Source organism: Marmota marmota, unplaced genomic scaffold (genome assembly GCF_001458135.2).
Source record: "Marmota marmota marmota unplaced genomic scaffold, marMar, whole genome shotgun sequence".
NCBI lineage: Eukaryota > Metazoa > Chordata > Mammalia > Rodentia > Sciuridae > Marmota > Marmota marmota.
This window is the reverse complement of record NW_025999977.1, coordinates 42,582,717-42,595,224: the sequence shown is the minus strand read 5'-3', so window position 1 is coordinate 42,595,224 and position 12,508 is coordinate 42,582,717. Positions and strand designations below refer to the sequence as shown.

The 12,508-nt window shown below is 39.2% G+C and overlaps 1 protein-coding gene across 6 annotated transcripts in view; it reads right to left on the bottom strand.

The window, feature by feature from the left end:
• Positions 1 to 12,508, bottom strand: part of Itsn2 (intersectin 2) — a 134,762-nt gene that overhangs the window by 17,086 nt on the left and 105,168 nt on the right. Inside the window, exon 31 of one of the 6 annotated variants that reach the window (XR_007348164.1) lies at positions 6,751 to 6,754. The exons of the other annotated variants lie outside the window; for them this stretch is intronic. The gene's annotated coding sequence lies outside the window, so the exon portion shown is untranslated. The remainder of the gene's footprint in view (positions 1 to 6,750; positions 6,755 to 12,508) is intronic. 6 annotated transcript variants of the gene reach the window in all.

Genomic DNA, 12,508 nt, shown 5'->3' with positions numbered 1-12,508 from the left:
CTGGTTTTATATTTCTTTGTACAAGTAAACTCTAAGTTTAATTGGTCTAAGGAATTTCTCTTCTAACAGTACCCAGCAAGCGTCAAAATAGGGTAGCAAGCAGTGTGTTTCAGAAAACTGTGAGGGGTGATGGGAGACAGACCCAATGAAGTGTGGATACTCTTTTGTAGTGGAGGCGTCAGGAAGGGCAGCAGGGCCTTGGGAATGGAGGGCATGTTGTGACAGATGCAGACACACCTCACAGGGAAGCCCCAGAAGTAGAACATGCAAGGATCAGAATTTTTTTTTTATGTGTGTGTGGTACTGGGGATTGAATCCAGGGCCTCAGGCATACCAGGCAAGCGCCACTGAGCTCCATCCTCATCCTGACACTGTTTTTTTTTTTTTTTGGCGGGGGTAGGGAGAGTACCAGGGATTGAACTCCACGGCACTCAACCACTGAGCCACATTCCCAGCTCTACTTTATATTTTATTTAGAGACAGGGTCTCACTGAGTTGCTTAGTGTCTCCCAGTTACTGAGGCTGGCTTTGAACTCGTGATCCTCCTTCCTCAGCCTCCCAGGCTGCTGGGATTACAGGCATGTGCCACCAGACCGGATCTTAACATTGTTTTTTTTTTTTTTTTTTAAATAGTTGTAGATGGACAGAATGCCTTTATTTTATTTGTTTATTTTTATGTGGTGCTGAGGCTGAAACCCAGTGCCTCATGTGTGCTAGGCAAGTGCTCTGCCACTGAGGTACAGCCCCAGCCCCATGACATTGATTTTTTAAAGGGAGTTTCTTTTTCTGATTTCTTCTGAATTTTTATAATATTTTGTATGGATTTGGGCTTATACATCTAAAGAAGATAGCTTTTCTGTTTTCTGTAGATGGGGACAACATATTTTAAAAAATTACTCCCACTGTGTGGTGGGTGGTTTGGAGGGGATTTGAAGATGGCAGGTTATGAATAGTGCTACCAAGAAGAAATCATAATGTTTCTGCCATGTTCAAATTAAGCTTTAAGGGGACTGCATTTTATTCTGTTTTGTCAGGGAGATCTGCAGAGAGTGACTGAGTGCAGTGAGTTGGGAAGGCTAATTGGCACAACTGGGCTGTTGTATAGCAAGGCCAGGCACAAGGCCAGACACCTGTGAAAGAGTGCTGCCTGTGGTACCACCAGGCACTGGTCATGACTGAGGGAAGCAATTAGAACGGTTTCTAAAGTTACCCCAGCTCTTACCTGGTGTTTTACAAACTTTAGTCATTTAGGTTTTACATTCAAGCTCTAGTATTATTTACTTAATATTTTTCTCTGAATTTGCTCATGTTTGAAGTTGAATGTGCTTGTTATGTTTCTTAAAGTCATTGAATACACAATCATTAAAATAAAATGGGTCCACCTGGGCACTGTTTTGCACTCCAGTGCCTTATGTACTATGGGATGTTTGCATCACACTCCAGGAAAGAGTGATTTATATTAAAATTCACAAATAGTGGCCTCTTCTGGAATAATAGCTTTGAACAATGAGAAAAACCTCAGGTACTTAATCATTACAAAGTTGGAACACATGTAACATATGTTCATCAATGAGCACGAGGACAACCCTTGTCCACTATGCCTAGTGACACCTTTGCTTTTCATTACATGGCTCTTAAACTTCTCTCCTCTGTTCAAGTTTCCAGTCTGACTCCTGCCCTCCCCTCACAACAAGTTTCAGGAGAAAAATAAAGACACAGTGCCCCTCGTACTTGCTGCTCACTCCTTCCGGGTCAGGGGACGAGGGAGTCCTAGTCCAGCATCCTTAACTTGCCCTCTCCTTCCTCCCTTCCCTTCACAATGCAATCTGCACTTTACTTCTTCCTTCTTAGGCCGTGAACAGGGTTACGTGTTTCTCCTGACCCACTATTTAAAACAAACACAGCATCCTTCCTTCAACCCTGCTCCCTCCCTAGTACTTCTCTTTCTGTCTCATTGCTAAAGTCACAAAGGGGGTCTACAGTGCTCCCTGTTACTGCTCTGATCCTGCCTCCTGTCCCCCTCCCCCACTCGACACAGCTCTCAGGAAGGCAACGAGGACCTCAGCATTGCCAAGCTCAATGACCTCTCCTGGCTGTGGCCTCCTCTACCTGCCCACAGCACTGGCACCTCAGATGAACCAACTCTTGGGAGGCTTGAGTCTCTCCTTTCTCAGACTTTGTGACTCTCCTTTCCTTGGTGCCCGCTTCTGCATTTCTGTCTCTGCCTGCCACCAGGCTCTCTGCTAGCAAATACTGAAGTAGGAAATGGTTGTTTCTGTCCTGTAAGGTCAAATGAATCTGGGCCATGTGGCAGACCGCATATTGCTCTCTTAGGGCCACAATGCACATTAGCTTAATAAGCTCTGAGAAGTCCTGCACTAAAGAAGTATTCAACTTGATGAACCCAGATTTGACCAGAGAACCTTCTTGTTTTGAAGGAAGGGAGGGTAATCTTTTGAGAAACTAAGGAATTAGGGATTTATGGATAGAATACACCCCTTTGCCATCTCTATACCAGCACTGTTCAATATAGTAGCCATTAGCAACAAGTGACTACTGAATGCTTGAAATGTCACTAGCCCAAAGAGACATGCTACAGATGTATAATACACACTGGATTTTGAAGACCAATTTCCAAAACCAAGTAAAATATCACATAAATAATATATTAATTATATATTGGAATATTTGGGGTATAAACTGGACTAATTAAATATCAGAAGCAATTTCATTGACTTCTTCTTACTTTTAAAAAAGATGTGATTGCTGGAAATTTTAAATTTATATATGGGCTGTGTTTGTGATTCACATTAAATTTCTGATGAGCAGCTTAAGCCAGCCAGCACATTTTTTATGTTTCTTCCCTCACAAAATATTCAGTGGCTCCCACCAGTTGCAAACAGAAGTGCTAACTCAGCAGCAGAGGGTTCTGGGTCTCTATGGTCTGGCTCCACCCATCTTTTCATTTCCCTGGCAGAGGCTTGGTTGTCCTAGAGGTCATACACACTTTCCATGGCTCTGCCATTGCTGTTCCTGTTGCTTCTACTATCCATCGCCTGGTTCTCCACATAGAACCATCTTACTTAGCCTCTGAGGTGCAGGTAAAGGGATATTATTTTGGTGAAACCTCTCCCATCCCTTGGTCCCACTGATCCCTAGACTAGCTTCTCCTTTGTGTTTCCATGGTATTTTTCTGTTTTTTTTTTTTTGGGGGGGTATGGGGTGGGTTGCTGGGAATTGAACCCAGGGCCTCCCACTAATTAAGCATGCCCTCTCCACTGAGCTATGCTTTCCACCCCTGTATCTGCATTAAAAAAAAAAATTCTTTTGTGGTTATAGATGGACAGCATGCCATTATTTTATTTATTTTATTTTTATGTGGTGCTAAAGATCAAACCCAGTGCCTCACACATGTTAGCAAGCGCTCTACCACTGAGTCACAACCCCAGCATTCCCGTATCTGCTTTAAAAAAAATTTTTTTTGTAGTTGTAGATGGACAGCATGCCTTTATTTTATTTGTTTATTTTTATGTGGTGCTGAGGATCGAACCCAGTGCCTCATATGTGCAGGTCAACTGCTCTGCCACTGAGCTACAGCCCCCTGTATCTGCATTTTAAAATGCATAATCTAACTCATATTGTTCTTTTTTTAATATTTATTTCTTAGTTGTACACAATACCTTTATTTTGTTTATTTATTTTTATATGGTGCTGAAGATCGAACCTAAGGCCTCGAACGTGCAAAGTGAGTGCTCTACTGCTGAGCCACAAACCCAGCCCCTTATATTGTTCTTTTTTAATATTTATTTTTTAGTTGTAGTTGGACACAATACCTTTATTTTGTTTATTTTTATGTGGTGCTAAAGATCAAACCTAGGACCTCGAGTTAGGGAGTGCTCTACCGCTGAGCCACAACCCTAGCCCTCATATTGTTCTTAATCTGTATAGTTATTATATCCAGGTTTCCCACTGGAGGTTGAAGATTTTGTCTTAACACAGGTCTATAATAAGACGAGGCACAGTGCTCTAACCACCGGGGGTCAGGCCACATTTGTTAAGTGGTATAATATGGTTCTTGTCTTGTTTATCTCCAGATCCATTTCTCCCTTTTGCCTGCTTTGTTCTGGCTGCAAGGAAGACAAGCTTTCCTTTTAGTTGGCTTCTGCCTGGGTTTGGCCAATGAGAAGAGGTTCTGGCAGGAGACTGAAGATGACAGGGGGGACTAGGAAAAAATCCTCCCACCAGAACAGTGAGATGGTAAGAAAGCTTCCGTCTCTGCTGAGTGAAGAAGGAAATGCTGGGCTTACATATCTTGGAGTTCAAGAATTCCTCAACTGATGAGTCAATATGAAAATTGGTCTTTGGCTGGTGATACCCTGAGGGTACTTGGCCAAAGAATATGTATGACTGGTCTGGAGGATCACTCTCAGTATGTTGGTTCTCAAGGATTTCCACAGAAAACCTAAAGATGACTGAAAGCAAAAAACAACAACAACAAAAAAACAAAACAAAAAAAACAAGTAACCCTCACCCCCCCAAATAAGGATCAAATCCACCATAATAAAAAAGAGAATTAGAACCTCCCAAACATAACAAAATATAAGTAGAGATGTAAAATATGTTTAACATAAGACCATATGAAGGGCTTCAAAAAATAAGAATAGGCAGATTTGAAAAAGAAATAAAAATAACAAATATTATCACGGACACATCTGAGGAAAGAATTAATAAATCTGAAAACAGATCTAAAGAAAACAGCCCATAAAGAAAGAGACGGAAAAAATGGAGGTTATAAGACACAGACTGTGGCCTAACTTATATATCAGAGAATAAAAGAAAGCAGTGAGGTAATATTGAGATCACAATGGTTGAGACTTTTCTAGTATTGATGATATAACTCCTTACAATTTCTTAAAGGAGGAACAATTATTTCTGCTTAGAAAAAATAAAATAAATCCATACTCAGATTATAGAATACCAAGGAGGCAAAAAAAAAAAATGATTAAACAGAAAAGAAAAACCAGAATAATCACATAGGAACAGCCATTAGAGTGGCTGCACACCTTTACACAACAATAGAGTGTAGAGGAAAAAAATAACTGTCAATCTAGAAATTGAATTATACTACCATTCCTGAATGGGGGAGAAACAGACATTTTCAGGCAAAGTCGGCAGGCACTTACCACTAACAGACACACTGAGGAAATATTAAGAGATGTGTTTCCGGAAGAAGGAAATTGACTAGGAAGGGGAAAAATGAGATATAAGGAAGATTGGTGAGCAAAGATAGTAATAGGTGAAAATTCAAAATAACCATTGACTATATAAAATAATAATAATGGCTAAGTTGGTGGGTATAAATAAAAAGTGGTTAAAATACAAAACATAGTAATCTGAAAGAGGAGAATTATTCTGTTTGCATTGATCATGAGAAGATACTGATCAAATTTAGACTTCATTAAGGCAAACATATGGTAAAAATGGAAAAGTAACCACTGACAGAATAGTCAACACACAATTTCCAAATCAGTACAGGAAATAAAGAAACTTGCTCAATGCAGTGGAAGTCTGTGCTGGTAGAACAAAAGAAGCAAAGAAAATGCATGGAAAATGAAAATATTATAATGTGATAAATATAAAAAGTATTAAATTGTCCTCATCAATGAAAATGGCTTTAATCTGTCAGTAAAAATAGAGATTTTAGATTAAAAATACTAAAAATAGAAATGTTGGAAGTAGAGGGCTGGAAAAAAACTATATGAACATAAATTCTCAATAAGCAGCTAGGGAGCCTTCATCAGCAACAAATTAGGCTTTAAAATATCTGCACAAGGCAATAGCAAATAACTCAACTGGAAAATGTAATAATTTGTAACTAACAGAAAGGCCTCAAAGTGCAAAATAAAAAGTGAACAGAATTATTACCACCCTTCACTGACCTTAAGAAAAATAAGATATCCATAATCATAGAAGTGAGTTTAATATCTGTATCAATGAAAATTCTTAAGATACTGAAAGATTTGAACACCGTTAACAACCTTGATATAATGAACACTTATACAAGAAAATACACTTTACACTTTTTTTTTTTTTTAATACTAGGGATTGAACCTAGGGGTGCTCTATCACTGAGCTACATCCCTAGCCCTTTTTATTTTGAGACAGGGTCTCTCTAAGATGCTTAGGGCCTCTCTAGGTTGCCGAAGCTGTCCTCCAACTTGAGATCATCCTGCATCATCAGCCTCCTGAGTCACTGGGATTACAGGTGTGTGTAAGAAAATACTTTTTTTTTTTTAAGAATCCACAGAACCAGTTTCAACAAATATCAATAATTTGTATTACTATGGGCAAAAGATTTACCAAATATAGCAAGAAAAATGTAGACTTAACATTATTTTCAAATGCTTTAATTTAAAGAAGAGAAGCTTCCTAATATCCCAGGTAGTTTCCTCCTTTAGTAACAGGTACTCATTTTACTTGACCTACCCACTAATCCTTGTGATGAGTGATACCCCTCTCTCTCTCTTTGTGCTATGCAACTACGTAAACACTCTACCACTGAGCTATCTCCACAGTCCTCTTCCTCCTCTTTAAAATCCTTTTTCTGTTGGCTTCTAGTTAGTACTCTCCTCATATCTTCCCACCTCCCTGCTCAGCCTTTAAGGTTCCTTTCTGGACTCTTAATGTTGAGTGCCCTCTCCTTCAATTCTTGGAACTCAGTGTGCTCACAGCCTTGGTGATCTAGTTCACTCTCCTGACTTGGGATGTACTGAAATACTCCAGAATTTATACCCCACCTGTGTGTCTACAAGGCACATCAAGGTAACAATTAAAAGCCAACTCCTAATCATCTTGCTTCAACCTGCTCCTCTTTCATTATTTTCCACCTATGTCTCTCTGGTGGCTCAGGCCAAGATCTTTGGAGACATCTTTCATACCTCTCTTACCACACTCCACATTCAATTCCCCTGTTGGCTCTATCTTCAAAATACATCCATAATTTGAACCTTCTCACCACATTTATCACTTCATCCTAATTCAAGCCACCATCATTCATACTCAGATTACTGAACTGGTGTCCTAATGGACCCCCTTGCTTCTGATCATTCCCCCCTCCCACTTTAATCTAGCAAGCCAGGGTGATCCTGTTAAAACTATCTCAGGTCATGTCACTCCTATGAGTAAAACCCTCCCAAGGTTTTTCTCACTGCAAGCAAAAGCCAGAGTTATTACAAACAGTACACAAAAACTTCAATAATCTCTCCCACCTCCTCGATTATCCTCCTCACTTCCCTCTAATGATCTTCCCTCTCTTCCGCCCTGCACTGGCCGCCATGCTGTTCTCATTACAGGCACACTTCTGCTGCAGAGCCTTTGTCTGTGCTGTCTGTCCCCTCTGCCTCAAAGGATCCTCCAGACAGCCACCTGGCTCCTTACAGCTATCCCCTATTCCCTTCAGGTCTTTGGTTCAACATCACTATTAGGAAGAAGCTTCATTTGAATATATTTAAAATGAAATCCCTTGATCCACGTCCTCCTCAGCACTTCCCTATTCTGTTTCTAAACACTACTCAACTTTACTTGTTTTGTTTTCTGTTTCACTCTACTCAACTGCTATCTCCAAGAGGTCAGGATTTTTATCTGTCTTATAATTGGCTACACCCCCCGGGCTATATCAATAAATGCTTATAGGTTGTGATATGAAGATGAACTTGAGCTTCAGGGGACAGTACAGCAACATTAAGAGGTGGTCACAGACACTGATGAAAACTTCTTGACAGATTTTTTTCTGGTGGGCAAAGAAGAAAAGTAAGAGATCATGGTTACTATCAGCTCAAAGTTCCCAGACAAATAATTAGCAGTGGGTTGGGCCAAAAGACCCTCACACTGTGGCAGAATATGAAGATGGGGAGACAAGTTATGAAGACTCTGTGTCCCACCATCACAGCTGGGGACCACTGTGCTGTTATAGTGCAAGCAATAACAAGAAGCCAAAGAGAGATCCTTAGGAGAGGAGAAAAGATCTACAAGATTCCAAAAGGTGAAGGGCAAAAGACAATGTGCTGACTAAAACAGAGAGGGCTTGTTCAGATTATGTAATAAGTCCCAGACAAGTGCTGGCCCATTCTGAGAGCAATGGCCTTGAATAATGCTATTCTCTGTGTACTCAGTTAAGTAGTCAGAGTAGCACATAATGGTTTTGTACTGTGTTTAAGCTCAGTGATAACATAAGATTTTAACAGTAAATCCAGATGACTAAACCGGGTGCATTTATATTGCAGGTTGCCTTTATACTGAAATTTTATTAGGGCACTAGAAAATTACTGGATATTTTATTTTGTAAAAGAATAATAGCCTTTTGGGCTGGGGATGTGGCTCAAGCGGTAGTGTGCTCGCCTGGCACGTGTGAGGCGCTGGGTTCAATCCTCAGCACCACATAAAAATAACATAAAGATGTTGTGTCTGCCGAAAACTAAAAAAAATAAATATTAAAAAATTCTCCTCTCTCTCTTAAAAAAAAGAATAACAGCCTTTTATCTACTTTGCAAATATTTATTAAGTACAGTGTACCACAAAGCCTGTATATTGTGTTTTTGTTTTTGAAAATTTAAATAATTCTTGAACAAATTTTTACTTTTTTTTTTTTTTCCAGTAGTGCTGGGAACAGATCTACCACTGAGCTACATCCCCAGCTCCTTTGGACAAATTTCGAAATTACTGTGTCTTTTGATGACTACCATTTGTTGTTGTTGTTGTTGTTATCAGTTACTATGTTGCTCACTTAAACTCAAATTCTTATTGCAATTTAAAGCCATAGACTATCAGAAAGCAAATACATGGCTATCAGAAAACCGTATTCTAGAACTATCAAAGCAAGTCTGTTGATAAATTCAAGGGGTTAAAGAAAAATTTTATTGGATTTGTTTTTAGTTTTTAATCTACTATAAAATTTTATATGCCTAAGGTTAACAAAGGCCATTTAATGGTAGGCTGAAGTACTAAACTATAGATTCAGGCTCCTAGAGCAGTTAGTTCAGGCTGTATTTGTACTCTTTCTAGCCTGCCAGAGTCCTATCACCAACTCAATTGAGGGAATTAATGCACTCTTATTATGAAGCTGCCTTTTTTTTTTTAATACTGGGCCCTGCATGTGCTAGGCAAGTGCTTAGCCCCAAAATTTAGATTGTTGTGAAGAGAAGTTATGAAACATGTTTCTTCATGTTTACCCAACATAGAACTTTCAATTCCAACAATAAAAATAGCTGTTACCCACATGTGATCTATCTTCTAATGCAGGCAACTTTAACCCCTCCTGTATAAATAGAGCATGTGAAGCTTGGTGGTAAGTGGCTTACTGTAGACTTCAGAACTACCAGATCTTCAAATCTAGTGATCTGGATTCCACTCTTCCACTTGGAAAGAGCAAGCCGTATTAAGTGGTGCTTATACTGCACCCACTGAAGATAGTGTGTATAAACCTGACCTCGTCTTATGCCAAAATGAATTGTGGAGGGAAAAGGATTTAGGATATTTTTTTTCTGAATGCTAAATAGCCCAAGGCACTGCAAAAGCCAATGGGGGTCTTTCTCTCCTTTAAATCTTGTTTGTGTCTAAGAAAAGAAACTGGTTCCTTTATACACTCCTCTACTCTATCATGCACATACTTAGACTATGTAGCTAATAGCTAATTACAAATCTATATACTGTAGCTCTTTCTACCAGTACACCAGTTACACAGTACTATCCTGGGGCAATACGAGTTTTATAAGCACATATATTTTCTCTTGGTATTATTGAAAAGCCTACTACACCTCTAATCTCCCCCAATGGTATGATTATACAACTCATTTTCAACTTGTTTATGACTGGAGACTCTGCCCCAAAGTGCTGAATTTAGGACACACTCATTCTCTACCACTTCCTGATTCTGATTTCATGGTGGCTAACAGATAATTACAGGTGACATAGGAATCCAGTGGAAGGTTCTTCCAGGATAGCCTGGACTCATCTAACACAGTTAATTTTCTTCACCCTCTTCTCACCTCCATCTTGAATTAACTGATGATTGTTCTGCTTTTCCAGTTTGGAAGAGCAGCCAACCCCCAGGAAAGATGGTGGTGGTATCAAAATGCTTACTGCATCACTTGGTACACAGCAAATGTTTATTACATGTTAATTATTATCTCTAGCATCTATTATGAGCCAGGCAATGAACTAATGCTTTACAAATGCCTAAGCCTCACTGTAGGTATTTCTGTCCTCATTATACAGACAAGGCTAAAGCTCAGAGGGTAGAACCAGGGTTCAAAGCTACTCTATTTCCCACTGTGCTCATTTATTACCCTCTTTGAAAGACTAACTAATTTTTGCCTGTTAATAACAGCCTTAATAATGTCTTCCTTAAGAACATCTTTCATAAGTTGTTGTTAAAGACTAACATTAAAAAGTGATTTAAGCCGGGCTCAGTGGTACATGCCTGTAATCCCAGTGACTCAGGAGGCCGAAGCAGGAGGATCGAGAGCTCAAAGCTAGTCTCAGCAACTTAGTGAGGCACCTAACAACTCAGTGAGACCCTGTCTCTAACAAAATATTAAAAAAGGGGCTGGGGATGTGCTCAGTGGTTAAGCACCCCTGGGTTCAACACCCCCGTACCAAAAAAAAAAAAAAAAAAAAGATTTAAAAGCTAATTCTAAAATTTATATAGAGAAGCAAAAGACCCAGAATAGCCAATATAATACTATAGAAGACAAAAGTTGAGGATACTACTACTCAACCTCAAGGCTTATTTAGTTTCCACAAATAGGGGTTGAGGATGTAGCTCAGTGGTAAACTACTTGCCTGGCATTCACAAGGCCCTGGATTCAAATCCTAGCACCAACAAAAAAGAAAAATAGTTCCAACAAATGGTGCTGAACAAGTGACATATATATCCTTCATGAAAACTAAAATGCACCATTGTCCCAAGACCCAAATATGAAACACCACATAGAACATAACATAGGAGAAAATCTACCTGTCCTTGGGTTTGGTAACAACTTTTAAGGTATAGTCTATAAAAGAAAGAACTGATAAGCTGGACTTCACTAAAACTTTCTGCCCTGTGAAAGACATGGTCAAGAAAGATAAGCCACAGACTGGGAGAAAATATTTGTAAAAGACATTTATTTTCCAAAGTATACTAGGCACTCTTAAAAACAAGAAAACAACCTGATTTTTAAAATAGGCCAAAGATCTCATAGAAACCTTACTAAAGAAGATATGCAGATGGAAAATAAGCATATGAAAAGGTTATCAACATTAGATGTCTTCAGAGAAATTCAAATTAAAACAAGACACAATTGCACACCTATTATAATGGCCAGTATCCATAATGCTGTTGAAACATGGGACATAGAGCAATAGAAGTTCTAACTCACTGCTGGTGGGATACCAAATGGTACAGCCACTTTGGAACAGTTTGGCTGTTACAAAACCAAACATAGACTATGATTCAGCAATCATGCTCTTTGGTATTTACTCAAAGGAACTATAAGCCTTTGTCCACGTAAAAACCTGCACACAAATACTTAAGTAGCTTTATTCATAATTGCCAAAACTTGGAAGCAACCAAGATGTCTTCAGTAAGTGAATAAACAAACTGATACCTCCAGACAACAAAATATTATTCAGCATCAAAAATAAGAATTATCAAGTTATGACAGATATGGAGGAAACATGTTCACATTACTAGAAGAGCCAAGACTAAATGCTGTATGATTGTAACCATGTAATGTTCTGTAAAAGCAAAACCAAGGAGATAGCAAAAAGATCTGTGGTTGTCAGGGTCTAGAAGGGAGGGAGGAATGACCAAGTGGAGCACAGAGAATTCTCAGGGAAGTTGGATTACTCTGAAATGTACCATAATGGTAGATACATGTCATTACGATTTGTCCAAACTCACAGAGTGTCTAACACCAAGACTTCAGGCAATGATGACATGTCAGTGCAGATGTATTGCTGAGGTAGGGGATGTAGATAAAGGAAAGGCTAAGTATCTGTGGGGGTGGAGGGCATTAGAATATATAAACCTTCCTTGTAGTTTTGCTGTGAACCTAAAACTGATCCAAAGTCTTAAAAAGTGATTATGCAGAATAATAACTCCATTAGAAAATAAGCAAAAGATCTGAATAGACATTTCTCCGAAGATATAGAAATAGCCAACAATCTCATGAGCCGAGTGCTGTGGTGCATGCTTGTAATCCCAGAAGCTCAGGCTGAGGTAGGAAGATGGCAAATCCAAAGGCAGCCTCAGAAATTTAGTGAGGCCCTAATAACTCAGTGAGACCTGTCTGTAAGTAAAATAAAATATAAAAAAAGCTGGGGATGTGGCTCAGTGGTTAAGTGCCACTGGGTTCAATACCCAGTATCTACTCCCTCCCCAATAAAAGTAGTGAAGTACACTGAAGGATCTTAGAAAAGTACTTACACTAATAAGTCCTCAATAAAGAATGCTTTTCGGGGGGGGGGG